Source organism: Neolamprologus brichardi, chromosome 15 (assembly GCF_056152115.1).
Source record: "Neolamprologus brichardi isolate AB-2024 chromosome 15, ASM5615211v1, whole genome shotgun sequence".
Classification (NCBI taxonomy): Eukaryota; Metazoa; Chordata; class Actinopteri; order Cichliformes; family Cichlidae; genus Neolamprologus; species Neolamprologus brichardi.
Window position 1 is genome coordinate 858,148 of NC_142118.1, and position 24,353 is coordinate 882,500.

General features: G+C 43.7%; 1 protein-coding gene across 2 annotated transcripts in view; it reads right to left on the bottom strand.

Moving 5' to 3' along the window:
* fam49a (family with sequence similarity 49 member A) overlaps window positions 1-23,254 on the bottom strand; it is a 34,398-nt gene extending 11,144 nt beyond the window's left edge. For both annotated transcript variants that reach the window (XM_087852674.1, XM_087852675.1), the window contains exons 1-2: window positions 23,136-23,254; window positions 2,059-2,114 (exon numbers count right to left, since the gene is read on the bottom strand). The gene's annotated coding sequence lies outside the window, so the exon portion shown is untranslated. The remainder of the gene's footprint in view (window positions 1-2,058; window positions 2,115-23,135) is intronic.
* Window positions 23,255-24,353: the final 1,099 nt, after the last annotated feature.

Here is a 24,353-nt window from a genome sequence, read left to right on the forward strand (position 1 = left end):
TTAAACTGTACAAAGACGGGAGAATTATTGGACTTTGTCTTCAATTAACTAAATATGAGATGATAAAAACCAGCACGCACTGTAGGTGTGAGACCAGTCAGTGTAAATATCGCTCTCATGATGTCGCTGATCTTCTCTGATGATCTGAACGAAACCCAATCAGCATCCTTTAATGACGCATCTAAACGGGATGTGACCGCGTCACCAGTTTATGTTTATGGACTGAATTACACCAGCGAGTGGCACAACAAAGAACACGTCTGGGTAACGTTTACTCTCAGATCATCAGGTACAGTTATGCAGCAGAGGTTGTGTCTCTTAGTTCGAGCTTCTTGGTAACACCTGGTGCTACAGGTGTGCCAGTAACACACCAACAGTGTCTGTGTGAGTGTCTTGTTTCACTTGAGACACAAGTGGGAAGAGGGTGGGGGGAGGGGGGCTCACAGGTTGAGTGTTTACAGAAATCGTGTTTGGGCCTGTGACGATGCTAGCATTAGCTTCCTAGCTAGCTCCTAGCTAGCTCCCATTGCCCACAGGTGGTGTAAAAGGTGAGACGCAGACTGCAGGTCAGTGTGGAGGAAGCTTAAAGCTGAACTATCTGAAGGCCGCTGTCGAGAGCTGAGGTTGAGACGATGTTTATGGTTTTGTGTGTTGACCTTTAAACACCTTTCCAAGAATTTATGGGCTTGGCCACATGTTGTGGGTCACATTAAATAAATAAACAAGTCTGTTTTGTAAATATTAATCATACGATGTTTTAAAATGAATGATCATCGGTGGCACGAGAGCACGCACCCAACAGCTCAGGACTTGTCGTTGACCAGCCGGTGAGTACGTGGTTTCACACCCAGACCATCTTTACTCATCACACCCTTTTTTTTGCACAACCAAGATGGCGGCGATGGTGGAAACGCTCAGACGCTCATCGATGCCCTGACTCCACCAGCCATCTTTTAAATACAGTCTATGAGGTGTGTGAGGTATTAATGTGCACATCAGCAGCTTCTTATTACAGTCTGCAGTTCAAGTTACATTCATTTGGTGTTTTGAGCTACTGGAATCAAACTTTGATATAACCGCGACTCCTTTATGTTCGATTTGTTTTAATAAAGGCAGTTTTGTTGTGTTCTTCCTCTTTCAGCGGCAGTTATCGAGTATCTGTGTGAAGAATACGCTGAGAGTGGAACTAGAAATCATGAAGTGAATCTAAGTTTCCCTAAAAAAGAGAAGAAATTAAAAATGTAATAATCTGCGTGTCTAAATGGTGAAGCCAAGTTTTTGTGTTAAGACACGAGCGACCTTTGTGCTGCTCTCAGAGACCAAAACTCTGCTGCTTTAATCTCAATTTCAGCATTCCTGCTGTAGTCTGTGCTGCCATCTCAAGCCTATTTAAGCTTTGTAATTAAAGCTAATTCTATGCACTTAAAGCACCAAAACGAGTTCTCTGGTAAAACGACCTCCTCTGCCGTCTGGGGAGTCCTGACCAACACGTGCTCAGAAAGAAAATCCTGATCTGAGAAAACTGGTAACACAAATTATTTGTAGAGTTGGAGCTTTATTCTTTCAAATAAAAATACTGACAGATATTTTATGGCAGTCTCAAAAACATACTTTAAACCTACCATAAGCTCACTGGTGATTTTTTCCTTTTTAGATGAATAAATAAATTCAGGCAACATGTTCGACCCTCAAAAACACAAAAATAAAAAAAGGGGAAGTTCCCACTGACAGATGCTACACTCAATAATGAAATTACACAGAGGTGTTTAAACGATGCACTGACCCTTTTCAAGTTTTCTCTTTTAACTTTGTTCATTGCAAAGTTGCACAGAAACCTGAACGTTTGGTAATCCTCCTCAGATCCTGTAACTACCAAACGAAGGTTTGGCTGTAAAGCCCAGAGAACGAGCAGCTTTCTGAGGCTTAACACAACAACCGCGGGCTGATCCCAGCTACCTAAGATCATGTAAACCACAGTGTTGCTGCTGGCTGACGTGTCTTAGTGCAGCTTGGAGCGCCGACTGTACGAACATGAAGCTGTGGTCATGAGTGCTGTACCTTCTCTGGTGGAGGACGTCAGGCTGCGGTTTATATCATCCGCTTTCTTTGTGTCTCTGTAACAACAAGAAAGGGAAAAAAGCACTTAGAGAAAATGACACGACTAATACCAGCGAGGGAAACGTGCAGGTGTGTCTGTCACTGCGTGCACGTCGCACACCTGCCGACTGAACGGGCAGAGGATCAGCTTTCCACATTAACCAACAAAATAACTCTTTTCTGCTGATGCACACGAGCCTTCAGACAAAAACAATCCTCCAGCATCACAAAACACACCTCTGAATTATTCAACACTGAAATCGACACCGCGTCTGTCATATCCAAAGAAAAGCAGCTGATTAGCCCGTCTGCAGGTTACTGAGGTGCTGAACATCCTGCGCCATGCTGCGGCTGCACAATGCTGCGATTCTCTTTAAGGTGGGAGCAGAAAATAAACCGATGGTGCTGTCAACTAGCACAGCGTCCAACCAAAAGACCAGGATCACCTGAAGCTCAGCGTTCATCTGTGAGAGCTGAGAGTGAATTTTCCCACATTTGAACCTAATATTTGTCACGGCTGTTTCTAAATGTGCACCTCTCATAGTTTGACTGATTTTGCTCTCTATGAGTGGGTTTTGTGGGCCGATGAATGCCCCGAATCTGGCCCACAAAACCCACTCATGGAGTGCAAAATCAGTCAAACTATGAGAGGTAGTCTCCTGCTTAGCAACAGAGAGACGCTTTCCTGGTGCTACAGTCTGGAAAAATATTCCTGTTTGGGAATGGACCTACACCGGCCTGCAACAGAGTACTTTTAAATGATGGCGAGGCCTGACTGCAGCGGCAGTAAAGCTGCGCTGTGGACGGTTACTACGTCTTACTACATTTCCTGTTGTGGCTTGAAATGTTTGTTTTACGGCCCCATGTGGCTCATTCTGGTCTGACCGGCTACTTGTGGACTGCTAATCTAGGCAGGAGCAAATATTCATGTGTGAACAATACTCCAGTGTTTGTGTGCAAAGAACTATAACCTTAGTTTTACCTTAATTGAATAATTGCTTAAAAGGGATCTGTTAGGCTTTTTTTATTCCTGAAGTTCATGGAGCAGCTGTGCAGCTCGAGTCAGTTTAATATCATCCACGACTGTCAACATTTTTCTGATCTGCACTCTGCTCTGTGGTGGTTTCACTGCGTTCATCACGTGATGACCTCCAGCTCCAGCTAGCACTCTTTGCAGGCGAGGGTGAAGAACTGGAACCTCAGAGCACTCAGGGCCATTATTATTGGATCATAAGAATTATTCACTGTGCAAATGACACAGTGGGCATCATGTTGAATGTAAGTTACAGCCTTCACGTGCACACACGCACTAATAAGCTCATGCACGTTTATATGGCAGCGAGGTAATGAACATATAATACATGCATCATGCAAATACTTCCACAGACACACAAATGTTGGGTTTCTCAAACACTTTTTGTTCAACATAATACTTTTTTGAAACGAAGACAATTCATCTATCGCAGAGGTTTTTGATACAAACGCCACGTTTGTTGTTAGTGTCTGATTTTCTGATGATCCACTAATCCATTGACTAACATAATGTAGACATGTTACCAACTGTCACTGACTCTGCTCCACCCTCTGTGGAACCTGCACAGCAACAGTGCTGAGAGAAGGGATGCTGCAGATGATTGGGTGGGTGGATGGATGGGTGGATGGATGGGTGGGTGGATGATGGATGGATGGATGGATGGATGGATGGGTGGATGGATGGATGGGTGGATGATGGATGGATGGATGGATGGATGGGTGGATGATGGATGGATGGGTGGATGATGGATGGATGGATAGGTGGATGGATGGATGGATGGGTGGGTGGATGGATGGATGGATGGATGGATGGATGGGTGGGTGGGTGGGTGGGTGGATGGATGGATGGATGGATGGATGGGTGGGTGGATGGATGGATGGATGGATGGGTGGGTGGATGGATGGATGGATGGATGGATGGATGGGTGGGAGGATGCATGGATGGGTGGATGGGTGGGTGGGTGGATGGATGGATGGGTGGATGGGTGGGTGGATGGATGGATGGATGGGTGGATGGATGGATGGATGGGTGCCTCCAGAGACTCGAGATGCTCTCCTCGTAAGGGCAGAAAGTGCAACTGTTCCCTGCGGTTGGACATGTGAATGGTCTTTAATATAATATCACGCCCACTTTATACGTCAAACTTCCTTCTTTTTCTGCACTTCAGCTTCTTTGAAGTCCTCCTTCCTCTTTGCCCCATGTGTCCGTTTCATTGCCTTTTCCTTCTCTGCTTCTGCTTTCAGTCAGAGCAGGATTTCCCCAATTTGTCCCCAACTTATCTACATGTCAATCAAGCACGTTTGCAAAAGTCAGCCAGTCCGCACTGCACTAGAATAAAAATAAATGAATAAATAAAATATGCAGCATCAACACTTCACACTTGAGCCATTCATACCAGTGAGCAAACCAACAATCTTAAACTACCAGCACATTTATCACAGCACTCAGAGCTGAGCGCCGGTTTATTAGTAAGTCAATAAATCTGTCAATCATCCCGGCAGGTGGTGCAGTCAAACAGTGTGGAGCGAGATGAATGCAGACTTCTCAAAAATAAACATGTTTTTCAGGAAACATCAATCAAGAGCTAGAATGGAATTTTCCAGTGACCTCAGAGGAATAACATGCGCAGTAATACATGGGCCGCTGCTGTCCCATGGTAAGTTACCGAAGGGGAAAAACCAAAACAACTGAGCGCAGTAATGTTGATTTTATCCAACAGATCTGCTGTTAAGAGCACGAAGGTATGAGTGAGGAATGAGATAAGTGAGACGAACTGATGGAGGAAGCAGGAAGAGAAAAAGGAGAGACTGGCGCAAAGAAACCAAAGCTGTGAGACAAGCCAAGCAGCCTGCTTATTGCTGCACCAGTAAAGAAAATTAATTGTTTGCTATGAATCACATTTAAAAAATCGATACTGATGGTCAACGCATCGAGATCACTGTAGTTAACTAAAACGATCACTTTAGGGTTTTTTAGTTATTATCTGTTAGTAATGCAGCGTGCTTCATGAGGCATTGTTGGACGTGTTTGCTGAGACTCTGGATGTTTATAAGACTGAAAGCAAAATGCTTCCAAAAAGTTCTGTTTGTATTGTAAAACCTCTGCTGAGGGGCCTACGTCGCTCATACAATAACACTTAGAAACACTAAGACTGAACTGAAACTAACAAAAGAAGCTAAAACCAAAAAACTCATTTAAAAGACTGAGGATCACATACAGGGAATATCCTTCCACGTGGTTATGAGAGTGTATGTTCAGGACAGACGAACATGACAGATTCAGGGAAACGAAACAGATGAAATTTGAATGAATGTATGAAACACAGAAAATGACAGCGCCATTAGTGCTAATGGTTTTAGGTGATCTAACATTAAGGTGACATGCATTTTAAATTTAGGCTGCACGCTGGTGTTCAGCTGGACTTGTTTGGTGTGTTGGACTCATCATCAGCTGTGACTTCAAGTGAAAACAGGACAGCAAACATCAAAATGATGATTCTAACAAAGTAGCAGCAAAGTCATAAACAGTCGGATTAGTCACACACACAAAATCCAGGGACTGTAACGTACTGATCATAAAGTCTGCCCATGCTGATTATGTGGCAGCCGTCATCGTTAAGGGAGGCTCGATAACAACGTGGATTACACTCATTTCTAACAAACGAGAGCCGAGTGCCACAACACATCACCATTTGGCCTACCGTTTGATCCCCACTCTCTACTGCCACAGCCTGCTTACTGATAATTTTCAGCTATATATATTTTTAATCATGGACTTAATCATAGAGTTTATCTTACACAGAGGCTCAGTGAGGGTCTTCAGTACGCCGTCTGTATAATAACTGAAATAAAGTGGTTTTACCTCCATTCATTCGTCCCCACAAACAAGACAGCAAGTGGGTGGGGCTTCTGTGCACCTGAGATGACCCTATAACACAGGGGTGGGGAACTCCAGGCGTCAAGGGCCGGCGTCCTGCAGGTTTTAGATCTCACCCTGGGTCAGCACGCCTGAATCACATGATGAGGTCATTTAGCCGTTTAAATCAGCTGACACATCTAAAACCTGCAGGACACCGGCCCTCGAGGCCTGGAGTTGGACACCCCTGCTACAAGAGAATACCCCCCCCGCCTTCTGACATCACACAGAGCAAAGATTAGTAAAAAAGTGCCGTGTTGTGTTGTTTTACATCCATGAAGGGGAGGGTGGAGCACTCGTCTCTGTCAAATATTAAAGAGCAAACAAACAAAACAACAACAACAAGCCGTTATTGAATGGCTTCATCTCTCGAGTGCAGATGTTTTCCCCTCAGCTTACACGACACTGTCGAAAGAACTGAAGAAGTCTGACGAGTCTGAAGAGCAATCAGGGAGTAGAAACGAGCAAATTCACCATCCTGCTCTTACGTGAGCTTCATGTACAGAGTGCTGGCTCCCTCCCTGCATGGACGGAAAACAAACTTACATGAAGATGTTAACAGTCTTTGTGTGGACAACCACACATGTGCATGGGCTCGTCTCAAAACCATCCGTTTCCATGGTGACAGCAGAGAAGTGCGTTAAATAAGAAAGACGGACAGCCTGGAGGGGACAGACATGTGGACACACTTTGTTCTATAAAGGCTACCGGTCAGGAAAAGGGAAGGTGTGTGATGAAGCAGCTGCCACTAACGATGCGAATCTCTGCCAAGAAGGTGCTTAAAACGGGAGAGCGGCAGACTGCAGACACGTGAGGGAGACGAGAGGAGGGATCACCGGAGAGGGACTGTGGATGTAAACAAAAACGTGAAGAAACAGATTATCGTTATCATGACGGCGCCTCAGCGTCGCTGAAGTGGAGCAAAGATTCCTCTTATTGTGCACAGATCGATCTGTGTGTAAACCTCATAAAACAAGTGCATGCATGTCTTTGCCGTTTTCATGCATACAGCATAGAAAGGAATACTGAGAGGCTCAGTCAACGTTTACACAGGAAAACAAAAGACTGCATATCCCACAGTTCACTGGGTTAAACTGACCATAAGTTCTTATCTGCTGTCATATCAGCTGTGTTTTCACAGCGTGGTCAGCAGCAGATAACTGCTGACCACCCAATAAATCTGCAAACACATAATCTAATGCAAATTTGTCTAACAGCAGTTTCCAAACAACTGTAAGAAACTGGAGCCTGTGTAAACACGTCATATCTTGGACTTTATTTATTCAAATTTTAGTGTCGACCTTTGTAAGATAAAAGTCTGTTAAAGACATTTTATGCTATTATTCAAATGGAGATGATCTATTTCGCTTCCTCCACAGCTGTGATTTACAGTGGGCACCAGCACCTGTTGTTTAGTCATAAGTATACGGACATGTTAAAAGTGCAAACTCACAAACCCAATCACAGGAAGCTGCACTGCGTTTGTCAAGCCTGACACCACAACTGACTCTCCAAGTAACTCTTTTCTGAGTAACACAGAAAATGTCAGATACGAGTACAAATAGAACATTTCCTTTTCTTTTCACCTCTGAAGTGTAAATAAATAATAAATAAATTTTTATTTATACAGCACCTTTCAAGACAGATTCACAAAGTGCTGCACATAAGATTAAGATAAGATAATAACATAAGATTACAAGTCATAAAAAGATTTAAAAAGAGAAAATAAAACAGACAAAAAATTAACCAAAAGCAGTTTTAAAAAGGTGAGTTTTGAGTTGTTTTTTTAAAAACTGAGTCCACAGTTCTTAATGTTTGGGGAGAGAGTCCACAGTCTCGGGGCCACAGTGGCAAAAGCTCTATCACCCTCAGTCCTCCTCTTAGTATTTTTTAAAGCAAGTAAGCCCTGATCAGATGACCTCAAAGACCTGCTAGGGACATCGGGCTGTAGCAGATCAAAGATGTAGGCAGTGCAGAGATGGAAACTATCAGGATGTCCCGTCTCCTTTGTGCCCAAATCATGTTCTTGCCCCGAGGCAGCAGAGGCGATGACCCACTTTGGATCAAAACCTTTTGTCTCCTCGCTGCTACGTTGACATTTTCAACAATCAGCACATTTACACGTAGTACTGTCATCACTGAGTGCAGACAGCTGGATGAACAATATAACCATCATCACTTATTGCAAACAGTAACGTTTCCCTAAATGAAGACTGCACAGTGAAGCAGGTTCACACATTTTTTATTTTTACTCCTGTTTTCTGAGTACTTGGTGATGCTTCTCTCGTGAGTCTCTCATCCTGCAGACGAACTTCAGCTCGACTGACAGCAGCCCCTGGAGCCGTCCTCCACCACCGTAGGTTCTGGTTGGACCAGATCTCCAGAGCAGACAGAGCATCACTGACAGCTGGAGTCTGAGTGCGTCTGACCAGACGATCAGATCCTCTCTTGGGAAGCAGAACGATATTGAGACGACCACCACAGCAAAAAAAAGCTGGGTTAAAGATAAGAACAGAGGTACCAGGGCTCGCTGTGTGGGTGGGGCCGGACCTTCATTACCCACACCTGGTGACGTTTTGTGAGCACCAACAGACATGAAATCCAAAATGGCGTGACAGCTGTTGATATTCACAGGATTGAACCAGTAAATCAATTATTGACATGACTGAGCATCATATCCACCTGGAAAAGAACATTTCCAGCATCACTCCAGGTCACGCAACAAGACGGTGTGCAAATCTGTGAGTAAGCACGCGTGAGACCACGTCGGACACACGTTTTCCAACCAGGTGATAAATGAAATGCACGCACACGTGTAATAGATGACACAGCAGGCTACGTTCATGATGTGGAGAGGATGGCGAGTTCTCTCAGGGTTCAAACAAAGGTTATGGAGGTTCAACGGGCTGGAAGACTACAGCCCTCCCATGAGTAAATGACTACGTGTGTGTCTGTCTGGAGCGTCCTGCGTCCTTTCTGCATGGCAACAGCCTATGAAAGGGTCACGAATCAGAACGGCGAGCTCTGCCACGGCGGACTGGATTTTGTTCTTTTCCACATTAACTCCGTGTTTGTTAGAAACTCACTGACCTTTGACACCAACTGACCTTCAAAACTGTACAGTTAAAAAATGTATTTAAAAATATGTAATTACACATGTTTATAAAAAGCCGTTTGCATTCACACTAATGCAAACGAGGCCTTTCATTCATCAAGTGCTAACTGTTACACAGGAAACATGTCAGTCTGCTCGGTGACAGAAAAACCTCAAGTGACGGAGCGAGTGCTGAAGCGTGTGGGAACTGTCTGCAGTTCCTTTGTTCTCATGCACAACTTCATGCGTGTACAATAAATCAGCTCTGGTCTTCTGGTAAACAGAGCAGTTCCTCGTCAACATGCTGCTAACAACAAAAATCTCATGAAATCGCATCATGTTGTTTCTTCAAATCACTTCATAACTGAATAATCAGATCAGCACAACATCTACCAACACGATCAGCGTGGTTATTTACGAGAGGTGGGAATCACCATACATCCCACGATACGATATTATTACAATTTTTAAAAATATTTTGCGATATTCAGATTCTGTACATAAAGGTAAACTTTATCAATATTCATTTTCTCTAATATCAAAGTCTCACACTCAGTCTTTCTCTCATTTCAGTTTTATTGTTGACAAACTGAACGGTTTGTATTACAGTCTAGTCCAACTTAACTGAATCAACCATCTGGTACAATTATAGCTATTCTGAACTATGCAGTTTATGAAAACTATGCAGCCCCTTCAGCAACTGAAGAATTTGAAAGTAAATTAAAACAAAATATAATTTTACATTAAATAAAAAAGTTTTAAACTTAATTAAAATAAAACATGTCTTAAATTAAAATAAGTAAACTGTCATGTTTATTAAACACATTTGGACAGTGAAGGAATGTCAGGATTCTTGCTCAGAAAAAGGATCAACATGCTCTGAAGTCAGAGCACAAAAACCTTTTTTGTAACAAAATATCGATTTCTGCTGTCCCTGTATCCATACATTATTAGCAAACAAAGTATCACCATGCTACACAGTATCGAGTTTTTCCCCACCCCTATTATTTAGCATGCAGCAGTGAGTACTAACATTATATACTGATGGTTATTATACGTACAAGTAATATGTGGGGGGAGGAAGTGCTGCACTGATGCTGGAAACGGCTCGCTGAACCTGATCTGCACTCTATGGAATGTGGTTCCTGTTTGATTCGTCACAGGCCCGCGAGCACCTGAGCCGACGGCGTCAAACGGGGGAAATATTTTCCTGCACTTTAAATGGTGACGCTGGTAAAACAGAAGCTGGAACATCAGCACAGGCTGATAAGATGATCTTCATGTGAAGTAAAAAGAATAAATGGATAAATAAAAATATTTCTAAAAAGCTTGTGGTGCTGTTCAAATAATTCCCAGATGAAGGAAAATGAGCAGCAGCCAAACGCTCGTACACTCTGGCTACGTCTGGGAGATTATCTACAAGCCGCTCTGGCAACGAATCAGCCGTAGAGCTCCTGTAAGACAACGCAATAAAAATCTGTTGAAAAGAAACTTTCCTCTGAATGTCGTCTCGATTTGAGCGAACGATGCAGCACGAGACACATTTTAGGAAAATCTGTTACAGATCAAGAACGAACACATAATAATAGAATAAACAAAATAATCCCTTTCCATTATTTTCAGTAGCACGAGGTATTAATTATTATAAATAACCACATCATTACAAATTTATAGCCTAACAAAGTCTAATTAGAAGCTGCATTGAAACACGTGACAGGGCTGCATGACACGTTCAAGTCTTGTACTGGTCCTAGAACAGCTTTATTTACACGGCGCCAAATCACAACAGCAGTCGGCTCAAGGCGCTTTATACTGTAAGGTCGACCCTACAATAACACACACAGAGAAAAACCCAACAATCATATGACCCCCTATGAGCAAGCACTTTGGCGACAGTGGGAAGGAAAAACTCCCTTTTAACAGGAAGAAACCTCCAGCAGAACCAGGGAGGGGCGGGGCCATCTGCTGTGATTGGTTGTACATACACAACTAAACTTAAGCGAATAGCTTGTGAAAGCACACAAAAGTAAAACCAGTATGCTTGCCCACTTGTAAGCACATTAAAGACCAGTTAACCATTTACAAACAACAGAGCAGGTTTACAATAACCATCCAGACAAAAGCTTTCAACCAATGATTGGCCAATTATCTGCAGCGATTAATAATTATATTGATTCTTCACAAAAAAGAAGTTTTAGCACCAGTTTAATTAACTCTGTTATTATAACGAGTTCCCAGGAAACCTTTCTTGGCTGCTGTGGATCCAGAGCTGTGACACCTGAACTGAAACAGCATCGCGCCAGTTACGACACGGACGCTCCCATTTGTCTCGGCCTGCGTGTGCCCAACCTGTGTGTTCGCGTGCGATTGGCTGGCGCGGCTGCAAGGAAACAAATATTTTAAGTTTAAAAGGCTTCTGTGCCAAAGCCAGCTCTGCAAAGTAAACCGTTTCCTCTCTGTATAAACCACAGGAAACCAAAATCAACACCAATGCCCCGAAATAACTTGTGTTTAGGAATCTCTAGGAAAATGGCTGACAAGCATAAACCAGTTGTTTAACTGGTGTCTGTCACTACCAGCGTAATGCAAAGTAGCTTTGGAATAGCACCGAGTGTCAGTGCAGCACACGAACAAAAGAAACTGGGGGCTCGACACTAAAAATAGTTCATAGTTCAGTCTGAACCTCAGTTTGTCGCTAAGAAAACCCATAACAGTCCCGATACCGACTGTATGCTTTCAGGCTGTGTGCTGTCTGACAGTAGAGTCAGTACACAACAATGACTAAATGCTGCACACACACTGATGTACAGTATGAACTTAATGAGCCCTTTTGGGGGGGTCACCAAGTGGCATATGGTCAAAAACTGCTCAAGTTAAGCCCATTAACTGTAGCTCCTCCAAAATAAAAGCACATTGGAACACGCCAGCTTGGCTCTCTGCATCCATTTTTAAAATCCCTCGGCTGTTTTGACTGGCGAGGAAAACAGGCCTTCAAATTGGGTTAGGGGAGCTGCGTCTCCCTCAGGCGCCCTTTGCTGGAGCAAATGTGACAGCAGGGCATTTTGGAGGGGGTTGAGCTCAGCTCGAGGGGAGGTTGGCTGAGTTTTGCCCTAATATGGACATGGGCCAGGGGGTGGGGGTGCTGTTGGGAGGGAGGCAGGCAGGCAGGGAAGAGGGTGGGCTGGGTGGAGAAGGGGAAACCTGCCTAGCACCACCACAATGGCAGCCTTGCTCTTTATCCTCCCCTCTCACAGCCTGCTTCACATACCAGCACAGGGTTCAACTGTTCTGCTCTGCTCACCACTCTGGAGGCTCTCTGCACTGAAGAACTCTCAGCAGCCGGGATCAGGCATCGAGCACAGTTTTGAGTACTTGTGCTGCTCTCTGAAAGGCTCTCAGAAACAGTACATCTCATATCTGACAAACGGCTACGCGCTCCAGCTCGCTGTCACCGAGCCTCCTCCTCAGCGGCCGCTCTCAGCTCTGTGTGCCCTCTGGTTCAGCCAGCTGGGTCACTTTACACTTGCTCCATACAAACTCACCACTATCCCTCCTCTAACATCTGCAGGCAGATGAAGAGGGACGAAGATAATAAACAGACAAAAAAGTCACAGTGACCGTTATTCTGTTCGGTGAGTGGGAGGGGTGACGGGGGGAGGGGTGTCTGCGGACATAGTAAACATCTCAGAGAGGCCTCTGTCAGTGCTGAGAGAAAGTGGGATAGATGGAGGGAGAGACTGCCAAGGCGTTTAAGAGTGCATGAGGAGAACAATAAACGGAGGAAAAGACTCGAAGAGAACGAGCAGAACGCAGGAGGTTGGTATTCGGAGAGCAGGGGGAGGCTGGCTGCTAGCAGCTAGTGCTGCGTAGCGCGGGACTCCAGGCGTAAAAATTCCTCCTACGTTTCTGTTCAATGCCACTTCTGTTCTGCCCGGCCCTGCTTGTCAACAGTGATGTAGATACAAAGGGAACCATGTCTGTGTGAAACCAGCGTTAGCAAATATGAATGTGAATGCATCAAGCTAACTTCCTCAACACACGCCCTTTCTCTGAGAGCTACAGAGAGCAAGGTTGTCTTAATATACTCAGATAGATGTGCTACTGCCGCAGACTGCATTGAAGCAACGACATCAGTAGACTGTGACTTGATGATACTTCAGATACTTCAGATAAAGAAGTTCTTATTCTAAGAGAGGGACAAACTTTTTGACAGCTGGATAAGGAGACTGGCACCTGTATCTGTCAGGTAAATATGAAAACAAGACAGCCACGAAACAAAAACCAAACAATCGGCCTTCGAGGATTAATCAAGATCATCCAAATATGTAGGTTGTTTATTTATTCTAGAGATTCTTCTGAATGCTCCTGTGGTTGCAAAAGAGATCAGCCACCTTCATCTATGACCACACAGACGGCCCTGGTGATTTTCATGTCTTACCCCTTACAACATGATGCTCATTAGTCGCATTTAGAGTGTAATAGATGACACAGCAGGCTATGACTTAGGGAGGGTCTGCAGTATCCCCGAGTGTTTTATACCCCCAACCAGAGGGTGATGTCATAGTGACGACCTCCATCTTTTATATTCCAGATTATGAAAAAGGTCACAGTCGAGTCCAAAGAACCGGCAGTTCTAAACAACAGCTAGAGGGGATACAAACCAAAGTAATTAACACACGATTGCTAAACAAAACTACTTTTACCACAAAGGTTAGCTAGCATATGGTTAGCGTCACTGCAGTTATCACAGGCACTTCTCTGAGAGCGATGTTACACTGAAGCAGCAAGATTACATTAACAGACTTGCCTTAAGGTCATGACATCAGTAGACATGCAGATACTTCAGACAAGAAGTCAAACAAACGTGCATTCAAAGGAGACAGGGTCAGGGTCAGCACAGCCTTTTGCTCATTTCTGTATTTGCTCTCTACCAGTGAGGCCCGGCGGTGCTTCTTTCCCCTTCATCACGCTTCCCTCCAATAACATATTTTTCTTCTTATTAACTCTTTGCATTTTCAGGACACCCACAGATGATGAGGTTGCTGTTCACAGCTTAGAGAAACGCTCTCAAAGTAAGTTCTGTAAAAACAGAGCGAGCTGCTGCTTATGAAGATGAACCTATTCAGGGCTTTGCATAAACACTCTGCTGTGAGGGCCGGTGTCATCGCTTCAAAACGTTCTGCGAGGACACTTGCAGCTCCCTGGTCTGCTGGCCTGACCCCCCAAAGGCACGCCACGGGGCAGCCATTGTTGCTGTTACAGCGATCTCACATTGATTTATTTATAAATAAATATAGGTTTTTCCTCTGTATATTACTTACACGCTGTTACGGCCCAAACTGCTTCTGTGTGTGTGCACAGTGTAAATCCAGGTTTCTCATTGATCTAGATCATTAACTACTGAAAGGTCATTTTAAATGATCAACTTTCCCCTTTTTGTTTGCAGTACAATATTCTGTAATGGCATTTCTGCTCAAGTGGTCGAAATGAGCAGTTAAGACTTGGGAAACATATTGTTCACAGCTCATCGATCATTAGTGATTTATCACACACAGCAAATGAAATGATGATAATAGCTGTTTATTGTGGTTGGGCAGGGCTGCAGTACGTAACAGAAAGTCTATTTTTCCTGTAACACCCTCCGTCTGGAATTCCAAGTAATTACAAAATCAAATTATCAAGATTAATAATCAACATTAATCATCACAATCCCAACATACAGTAATCGGGGTCAGAGTTTAAGCCTGCAGCCCCCCCCAAGCTGCTGCTGGTTAGATCTCCCCCACTAGTTTTACAACCTTCACTGTAAAGCATGACAGCCACCCATTCCCGCCCTCACAGACTTTTAGCTTGTCATGAATAATAAGCTCTGAGTTCCTGCTGAGATCAGTGACTGTGCACAGGCTCTGATTCTCAGAGTCGTCCAAATCCAGAAAAACAAGTGTTGTGGCACAGCTGGCTAATCAAAGTTAAAGATATTATAAAGTCAGAAATAATGTGCTGTGTATCTGAGCAGTAAGTCCAGTTTGATTCCCAGCCGGCTGGACTGTTTGCTACCCTGACCTTATTTCCCATGTTTCCTGTTTCCCCCCCACTCCATCCTTCGGTTCATCTCACAGCAGAATTATGCTTACAAAGAAAAGTGTCTTGCACCACATGGACTAGGAAGCATGACACCCCGCAGCAGAAGGCTGACAGCGTTTAGTGTTAAATAGGGCTGGGCGATATGGCCTAAAATTCATATCGCGATATAATTTGAAGCACGTGCGGTAACGATATATATCACGATATATTCTTTTCTTCTGTATAACGTATTTTCCACACTATAAGGACTTAAAATCCTTATGTATGAATTCTGGTTGTGCTTACTGACCTCGAACCGATTTTGGCAGAAATCTGTTAAAAATGTTTTAGTACAACTTTGGTAAGCCGCACAGCTGATGGATTGTCAGAGCATTACGGCTGCCGTAGTGAGGAGCTGCGCGGAGTAATCTGGGTCCTAAACTCCGTCAGTTTCAGGTCCCAAAGTCAAACGAACACTAAGAGTTAAAAACGGTCTAAATTCTTTCATCTTTAATAAAGTCATCAGCGTTGCTGCTTTACCAGGTGTAACAATTAAGTTTAACATCCATGAAAACAGAAGTTATTAAATTTAACGGAGTTAGAAGTTAGCAGGAAGTTAGCAGGAAGTTAGCTCGCTAGCTTCCACCTAAACATTTCATACCATGTTCTGACTGAGAGATTTTTGAGACCAATTCAAACGTACAGCTCTGCTATCACTTCCAACATAAATGAAGACAGAAAACTAAACAGCAGTGGCGTTTGCAGGGTTACTGAAGTTGGACTACCTGGTATATAATGTTGTGCTACGTGATTGCTAGCGACACAGCTATGTTAGCATAACATTAGCACAGTGAAGCTGGAGGATGAACGCTAAGTTTTTTTCCACTCGATAAAAGTTAACGTGAAGGATTCTGGTGGTCAGGGACAAATGCAATCGCATAGCAGGATGCTATACACGGGCCAAACTTCAGTCAGGAGAACAACTGAGATTATTCATCCACAATACGAGGTTAGTCATTAATATACTGCAACAACATGGGAACAGAGCAGCTGCAGAGAATTCAACATTAATGAATCAATGTTCCGGAAGCGGAGGAAGCGCAGTTTTTGGCTTTCTTCATATTTCAAAAGTGCTTCATCTCTTTGCTGTGACTGTCGGCATATTTTGCAGATGATAATGGTTTTAGCTGCTGCGATGCTTTTGACCAAAACAGGCGCAGCTTGATGACATCATCAACATGTGCTATCACGATAGAGCGGTATAGTCAAAATCTCTATCGTTGGCCAAATTTATATTGTTTCTATCGCCCACCTCTAGTGTTAAATGGTGATCGCCTCTACGGAACCGAACGCAAATATAATTACACTTTTACACCCAGGAGCAACAACATAAACACCAGTGACAACTGGATCAAATGACATTAATCACTGCACAGGCACCAGTTAATATCAGGCTGGATGGCGACAGTCAGTTATTAAAGTTTAATGTGTTAGGAGCAGGGAACATGGGCGGAGCACGTATCTATGTGAGACATTTCCAACATGGACGTTGCTGTGGGGTCTTCCACATATGCAGTGTTTATCACTAAGCCTGGCTGGAATTATGAAATTACAGTAAACTGGAGAACTTGGCAAATCCTAATGGTCTCATTTTCACCAACACTGCTGCTGAACAACAGCTGAGCTCAGTGAGCTGTGAAGCATAACTGATGCAAGAAGGGCAACGCTTGGATTATTCTTTGCTGTGGACAAGTACTCATGTCTGTTGTACTTTCATCAAGCTTGCAGTTATAGTAAGAATAAAACCTGCAGTACTCAGTGTGATCAATCCTACAAGGACAAAACTGTGTTAAGCTCCAGACGCTCCAAACTGTCGCCCCACTCAGGACACTGACATGTGTCACCGAGTCCACAGGAGAACGATGGACTTTCCTGACCAGCTAAACACAAACAGAAGTGTCGACTAATCGAGTGCTTCAACAGTAAGTAGCTAACATGAGCAAGGCTAGCACCAGCTAGCTTCATGTTCAGTGTAGTGATTCCTGTGGCTCCGTTTATTCTGACACAGCCAAACAATCCTGAGACGCACCACTTAATCTTTGCTCATTTTCAACATTTATTACAGTCGTTAGTGTGGAGATAAGGGAGCTGCAGTCTGCAGCAGAGAGCAGTGACAGGTGGCTATAATAAAGCCCCCAGTAAACCAGTGTTGTACAACAACGACAATTAACAAGGCTTCACAAAATAGCATCTCAGCTGCCAACAATCACAGGTGACAAAGTTTAAGCGTGTAGTTGGTTGACCCCTCACACGCCTCCCTACAACGACTCTATCTCCCACAGCTCAGTCTGACTCTTATCTTGTAGTTTCTGAACTTTGAGCTGCTCTTCCAAAGCTTTCCAATTTTCCACTGGCCCAGAAAAAATGATGCTTTGGGCATTTGGAACCAAGTGAACTGCCAAAGCAATTTTGTGCAAACTGTTGTAAGTAGTAGAAATAAGCACTTGTATAACGACTTGGGCTTCAGAAACATGTTAATACCAGACATAACGCAGAACTCATAAGAATAAATCTCAGGTTGATTACAAAGTAGCAAAACCTGAACAATAACCAAAGCAACCGAAACAAACTTAAATAATTATGTAAAAAAACAAACAAACCACAAAACCAACTATTGCTGTGTTATTAGGTCATGTGAGACAGTTTGTGGTTATAAAAGCGGATGAATTCAAATCATGTCATTGACTAAAAAAAGTTTCCTATTATAAAATAAACTTCAAAACAGCCAATTGGGAGTCTGTGTCCCAGTACAACAGCACACCAAACCAAAAAATGACTACTAACAGTAACACACGAGCAGGCGAGATAAACAAGTGACCATTACGACCACGGCTCTGAACAACAGCGACACAGAGAGCTGCTGTCACGCTGACAGGATGCAAGCAGAAAAAGTGAAACGTGAGTGGGAAGTGTGCAGGGTCATGAGGCAGAACAGTTGTACACACACGTATCTGCACACACAGACAGATAAAAAGACACAGACGGGTAGTTCGGCGTAAAACAGGAACTACGGCAGGACGGCCACGGTCTAGTGCACACAAATAACCAGAGTAATATAACCAGGAGGCTTAAGAACAATATTCGCGGTGAACACTAAATGTTGGAGGATTAGGCTTTAAAAACATTTTAAGCTTTTAAGAGAATAAGCTGTCCTAACAGTTAGGATTTATTTATCTTGCTCAGCCAGACTGAGAGCCTGAAAAGGCTCATTGTTTCAGTAAGCACTCAATTAAAGCTGAAATGATCACCTTAATTAACAGCAGACATTTGTTGTTGTCACTGCAGTAAAAGCATGGGTGTCATGGATAACACTGGGAATGGCTCTGGTTTAGTAAGGTGTTGCAGTAGATGGAGGCAGTGTGACAGAAAGCAAACATGCACAGAACCAGGGCCCCAAAACTGACGCAGCCAATTACACTCAGCCACCTTTGCTTCCCATACAAAGGTAGTTTTATTCTTGGACTCGAGAGCAGCTCAGGGTCCTTCTTTAGCTGTTGCTGGGCCTTGGTGCCAACCCTCAGCTGAAGGCATTTTAACTCACTTCCTTGAAAACAGAAGGGTGGGTGGGCCTTTGCCAATCACAGCCAGATTTTAATTAATATAAAAAACTAAACATAAAAGCAGCAGAAGAAATTATTCTGAGCAAAACAACAAATCCTCCAACACAGGAGGGAATTTTTTCCTCCGAGAACATTCCAAAAACATCGCAGTTTTATCTGCATAGAGGAAACAAACACGCCTTCCAGCACTGTGTTTTCAGAGCGGGGTCTATTTTACCCAAACATGAAATATACTGTAGCTTAAAAAAAAGGGGGGGGAGGCTAGAAATACCATAAAAATGCAACAAAGGTTGATTTCTGTTGCACCAAACATGGCCACATGCACAGCCACATGCACAGACACCCCCAAACATCAACTTAGATCCCAGAAAAACCCAGAATACAAATCTGAACACCAAGCTCATTTTGGGAAACTTCCCATTTCCAGCCACAACAGATGTAATCTCTCAGACACGTTCTCACTATTGGACTTACTCAGGTTGGTTTATGCGACGGTGCATCCTGAGCAGAGCGTGAGCACTGACTCGCTGCGAACGCCCTACGCCAGCGGTCCCAACCCCCGGGCCTCGGACCGGTACCGGTCCGTGAGTCGTTTGGTACCGGGCCGCGAGAGTTGAGGCTCAGGTGTGAAATGTATAGTTTTCAGGGTTTTTATTGGTTTTCAGTGTTATTTTGTTATCGTTTTTATCGTTTACTCTGTTTTCCTGGGTCTTTTCACGTGTGTTATGAATAAATCTTCTTTTTTTCGGTACCAGTACTAGTTTTATTTTGTTGTATTTATCCGCGACACCTTAAAGGCCGGTCCATGAAAATATTGTTGGGCATAAACCGGTCCGTGGCGCAAAAAAGGTTGGAGACCGCTGCCCTACGCTATTATCTGGGACTCTCCACCATTTGACCTTAGAACTGAAGAAGCCTCTCGGATGAAGGTGAAACGTCTTCAAGCAACTTAAAGAAGTCCAGACGCTTTTCTTTGCAAGCTCCTTTGACTACGATGACCTGGATGACTGAGAACCTTCACAGACGCTGTTATCTGCAGACCTCTCACGCAGATGTCCACACACAACTCGCTCGTCTTGGATCAAACACGCTTTTTGTACAACTCTTGTACCCCTAAACTTATGAGGTCTGAAAATGCTGAAAAAAATAAAGCATCGAGCACCTTTGAGGGGTAACACTGACACTTTTCAAATGATCAAGGTAAAAATTTTGCACGTCTGGATTGGACGGTAACTTTTGTTACCAAACTGCATCTAACATTCGGCACCTTTGCTGGAAATGTCTTTTTAAACAAAGTTCAAAGCTGCAGCTCACATATGAAAACAGCTACACAAACACAGAATCTGTTAGCCGAGCATCCGAGGCTCCGGAACCTGGGAGAAATCTGTCCTGTTTTCTCTTCCAGCCCAGATGGCAGCATTGGCTGAGTCAGCAGTGGCGGATGGTCCACAGCAAACTGGATGACTAGCTGCTGATAACAGGAGGAGAGCTCTTAGCCAGTTTGTTCAGTCTGAATGAAATCATGACTTTAACAACTCTAACACAAATCCTTTCTTATCCTAAAAGGAAGTACACATTCAAACTATTATAACTGCCAAAAGCCCTCATGTTTGACTTCTCTAACGTACTTTATGCAAATATACTCTTTCCAGTCCGCACATACATCAGTAACTGCCCACACTGCTAAACGAACACAGAAAGAAGAAGCATCATTTTGCCCAAAATGTGCCATGCATAAATAAAATGTGCCAGACAGTCTGCAGAAGCTGCAGGCTGGCCTCGGCTGGCGTCGACGGTGAAATAATGACACGACAAGACTTCCCACTGCTTGCACAGCTTAAGCCTCGAGATATTGGACTTGGCAATGGTGCAGCGCTAGCAGGAAATCCTTTGGGATTTCTCGTGTCGTATCACAAAGCGACTTGTGATTCATAGCTGGACTCGGGCAAACAAAAAATTGCTGCCGTGAGCAGTTTGTTTGAAGTCTGAGAGCAGCAAAAACTGCAAATACCACATTACCTTTGAAACAGCCCATGACAGGCTAAAGTGGCTCCAGTAAAGCTGCTGCTTCACTCTACGAGCAGAATGGCTGCCAGGGCGGCACCAGCGGCTCCCCTGTGCAATCACAGCAGCTCACACTCAACATAAAGATAATGTTTTATTACAACTAACATGCAAGTTTGGGCTAGCTTGACACTGACAGTTTCTGTTTTGTTGTTAAAGGACTAGGAAACAGACCGTTCATGCTCTTCTTTTCAAGCAGTTAAGCATCTTTATCGTCATGTTACAAAGCATCTCTCAGAGCAAAGTCTTCCCAAGCTGTGACGTACAGCAGTGTAAAGTGTTACACCGTGTGCTTCCCTCAGACAACCTGTAATGCAACAGCAGGTTGAAAAACCACAAAGTACAAATATGCCACTGTTCGACAGGGTGTGAGATACCATATCCTGTTTTTCTGTTGCAAAGAAAACCTTGAGCAGTGAGAGCGCAGAACTACGAGACTTTCAACTGATATCTGGCAGCTTTCTGACAGGACGATGGGCGAGCAGAGTGCTGGACACGCCATTCAAATTGTGCCATGCCTAATTTTTAAAGTCTGACACATTTTTATCTGGGAATGTTGGAATATGTGGAATGGTTCACAGCAACCACAGGCAAAGAAATATAAACTGATACATGGGTTACTTTAGCCACATTGTTGACACAAAGGTAGATAGTTTCGTTCTTGTCACACCCAGTGTACAGAACGCAGTATGCATCACTCTGATGCTCCACACGTCACTAGAACAATATGCATTCATAAGAATATTTAACAAAGGTCCTTCCCAGTAGTGCAGAGGACCTCTTATTGGACCAAACGTCTAATAAAGTCAAACAGAACTGGCTTAAATGCTGCAGCATGTATGACTCTGCGTGTCCGAGCACATCTCCACTGTTTCAGTGTGAACACCACTACTAGTTCTGCTTGGCCATGCAAATAACATGCAAAGCATTTCAACTCCCTTCATGTGAGATCAGGTTCATTCACACCAGCTATTGTCTAACACGCAGAACTCTGAAACGTTAACCAGCATTCCAGAAACGCTGCAATTACTCCCTGGAATACTGACTGAAACAGGACAAATCTGCTCACACATGCCCCACCACACACACACACACACACACACACACACACACACACACACACACACACACACACACACACACACACAGAGTTGGGAAGTGCAGCTGTTGCTGTATGTCCTCTTGAACAAAAGGGCGCCATTTCAGTACACCAGGGCCTTGATGGGCACATTCCTCTTATTGCCTTGAAAAATTTGCATATCAAGTTGGTTTTCAAATTTAGAGATCTGAGTCAAGACAAGTCTGTCAGTCTGCCTGTGCTGCAGGCTGTGAACAAATTTGCACCCGGCTCTTGGACTATGTTTGGTTAATTCCTCTGGCAAGGCGCAGTGAATCTAGATTCCACCACCTACATGGCAGCACTGCAATGGATGGAGGTACTGGGCTGAATGAACCAGGGGCGGAGGTGTGTTGTTGTTGTAATAGGAAATAATAAAGTATAGCCTGGAATAACACCAGGAGGGCCGACGCAGAGCTCCACATTGTAGATCATGTCAGGACACACAAACAGCTACTTTTATCAGCTGCAGACTGAGGCCACAAATCTTTCCCCCCTCTGCCAGTTCAAGAGGCAGCAATCAGTCAGAAATTACAGCAGTAGAAAGGAAATCATTTAATCCAACCACCTGCCTGAGGATGAACCGGACACTGTTATCAGCCTGCAGCGGTGTCTACACAGCAGTGATTTCAGACGGAGATAGTTGTTAAACTGTTATAACTTTTTCACCAAACCGGGTTCTAACATATATCTGCTATCAAAATAAAACAAAAACAATGTGTTTCTATAAATCAACAACAGGAAAACAAGAGCAGTGTGGCTCGAATTTAACGCCTCCGGCAGTCCCGAGCTAAGTTTGTGGGCTAACCGGACCGCGAAGCTAGCACCACTGAGTAAACCTCGGAAAAGAAATCACAACATATGCGAATATCAATAGAACAAAACCGCGGGCAGATAAGACTTAGTACAACAATTACGCTACCACGTAACTCATTTCAGGAGCTAATATTAGCTAGCAAGTTGGCGCTTCCTCCGCCTGCTCCCCATTACTCCATGTGAACTCGTTTGACAGTCCCCGATTTGTACGGGGTACACATTTTGGCAAGACACCAAGTAAAGTTAACCCACAGACCCCACCATCTTTGTGGCCGGCAAAACACGAATCAAAGTTGCGCAAAGCTCAAAACTCACCGGTATGTCTCTCGGTGTAGGAGTCTACGGGAGCTCAGCACCGAAGCCTGGCTGTGTGCAGTACTTTCACCGACCTTGGCAGCTCTGTGTGTTCCCGGCAGCAACAGAAAACAACACTCTCATCACCCCTCCCTCTGCCAGCAGAAAAGCCGTGAAGAAAAGTCCAGTTTCAAGCCCCGCCCACTCTCGTTTCGATTGGTCGATATTAGGGACAGTACGAGAGAAGCCAATTAAATTCACTCTTTTCTTCTTTTTAATATCCAATGATTATGCGGGAAATTATTTAGCCTCCACAGTGCCTGGCAGAGCTTTTCTGTCTCAAACTGAAAGTTCACGATGAAAATATAATAAGCTTTATATGTTTTATCATTCATTAAACATAAAGGTTTATGCATTCAGGTACGTTTAAAACAGACAAATCAGGCTACGACATAATGAGATTTGTCTGTGTTACATATTCTCAGTGTGTTGAAATGTACACATTAAATCAGCTTTTTTGATGACTCATAAGGATTTCTTGATTTATTTCACATTGATGACAGTAAACTAGGAAGAACATTAATGAGTTATTTGGCAGAATAAACCGCACAATCACAGATAAGGATAATAATTAAAAGTTAAATTCCAAAATAAAGCAAGTTTGAGCTCTTTTGAATTTGTATCTCTCGGGTTGGGAATCTATCTAAGCAAGCAATAGTTTACAAATTGGACAAGAAACATTTGAACATTGCTTTGCTTTTCGAACAGGGACACTTTCTTGGTTCAGGCAAATCAACACACACACACACACACACACACACACACACACACACACACACACACACACACACACACACAGCCTTTGGAAATGTCAAGGCTCTACAATCAAAGCAGACACTTTCCAATGCAAGGCCAAATAGAGCTCACAGATGCTTTCTCGCCTGTGCTGCTGCTGGAGATGTGATTTTTGAGAAAGCTTATTGTTCTCAGCAACTTTTATGATCCCTCTACCACAACTGCTTACTTTTTATGGAGTTATAGTTCCTCTGGTAACTCTATGCACGCCGACACAAACAAAGAGGCATATTTTATACTGCCCAGCAATCACACTGTCATGTTATACGATAATGGGGCACAAAATAATGCAGGAAGTAGGTAAGTGATAATGAAAAGTGAAAGTATCACTACCTTAAGCTGACAGGAAGAAACATTACAGAGACGATACCTCAAATCTCGGGA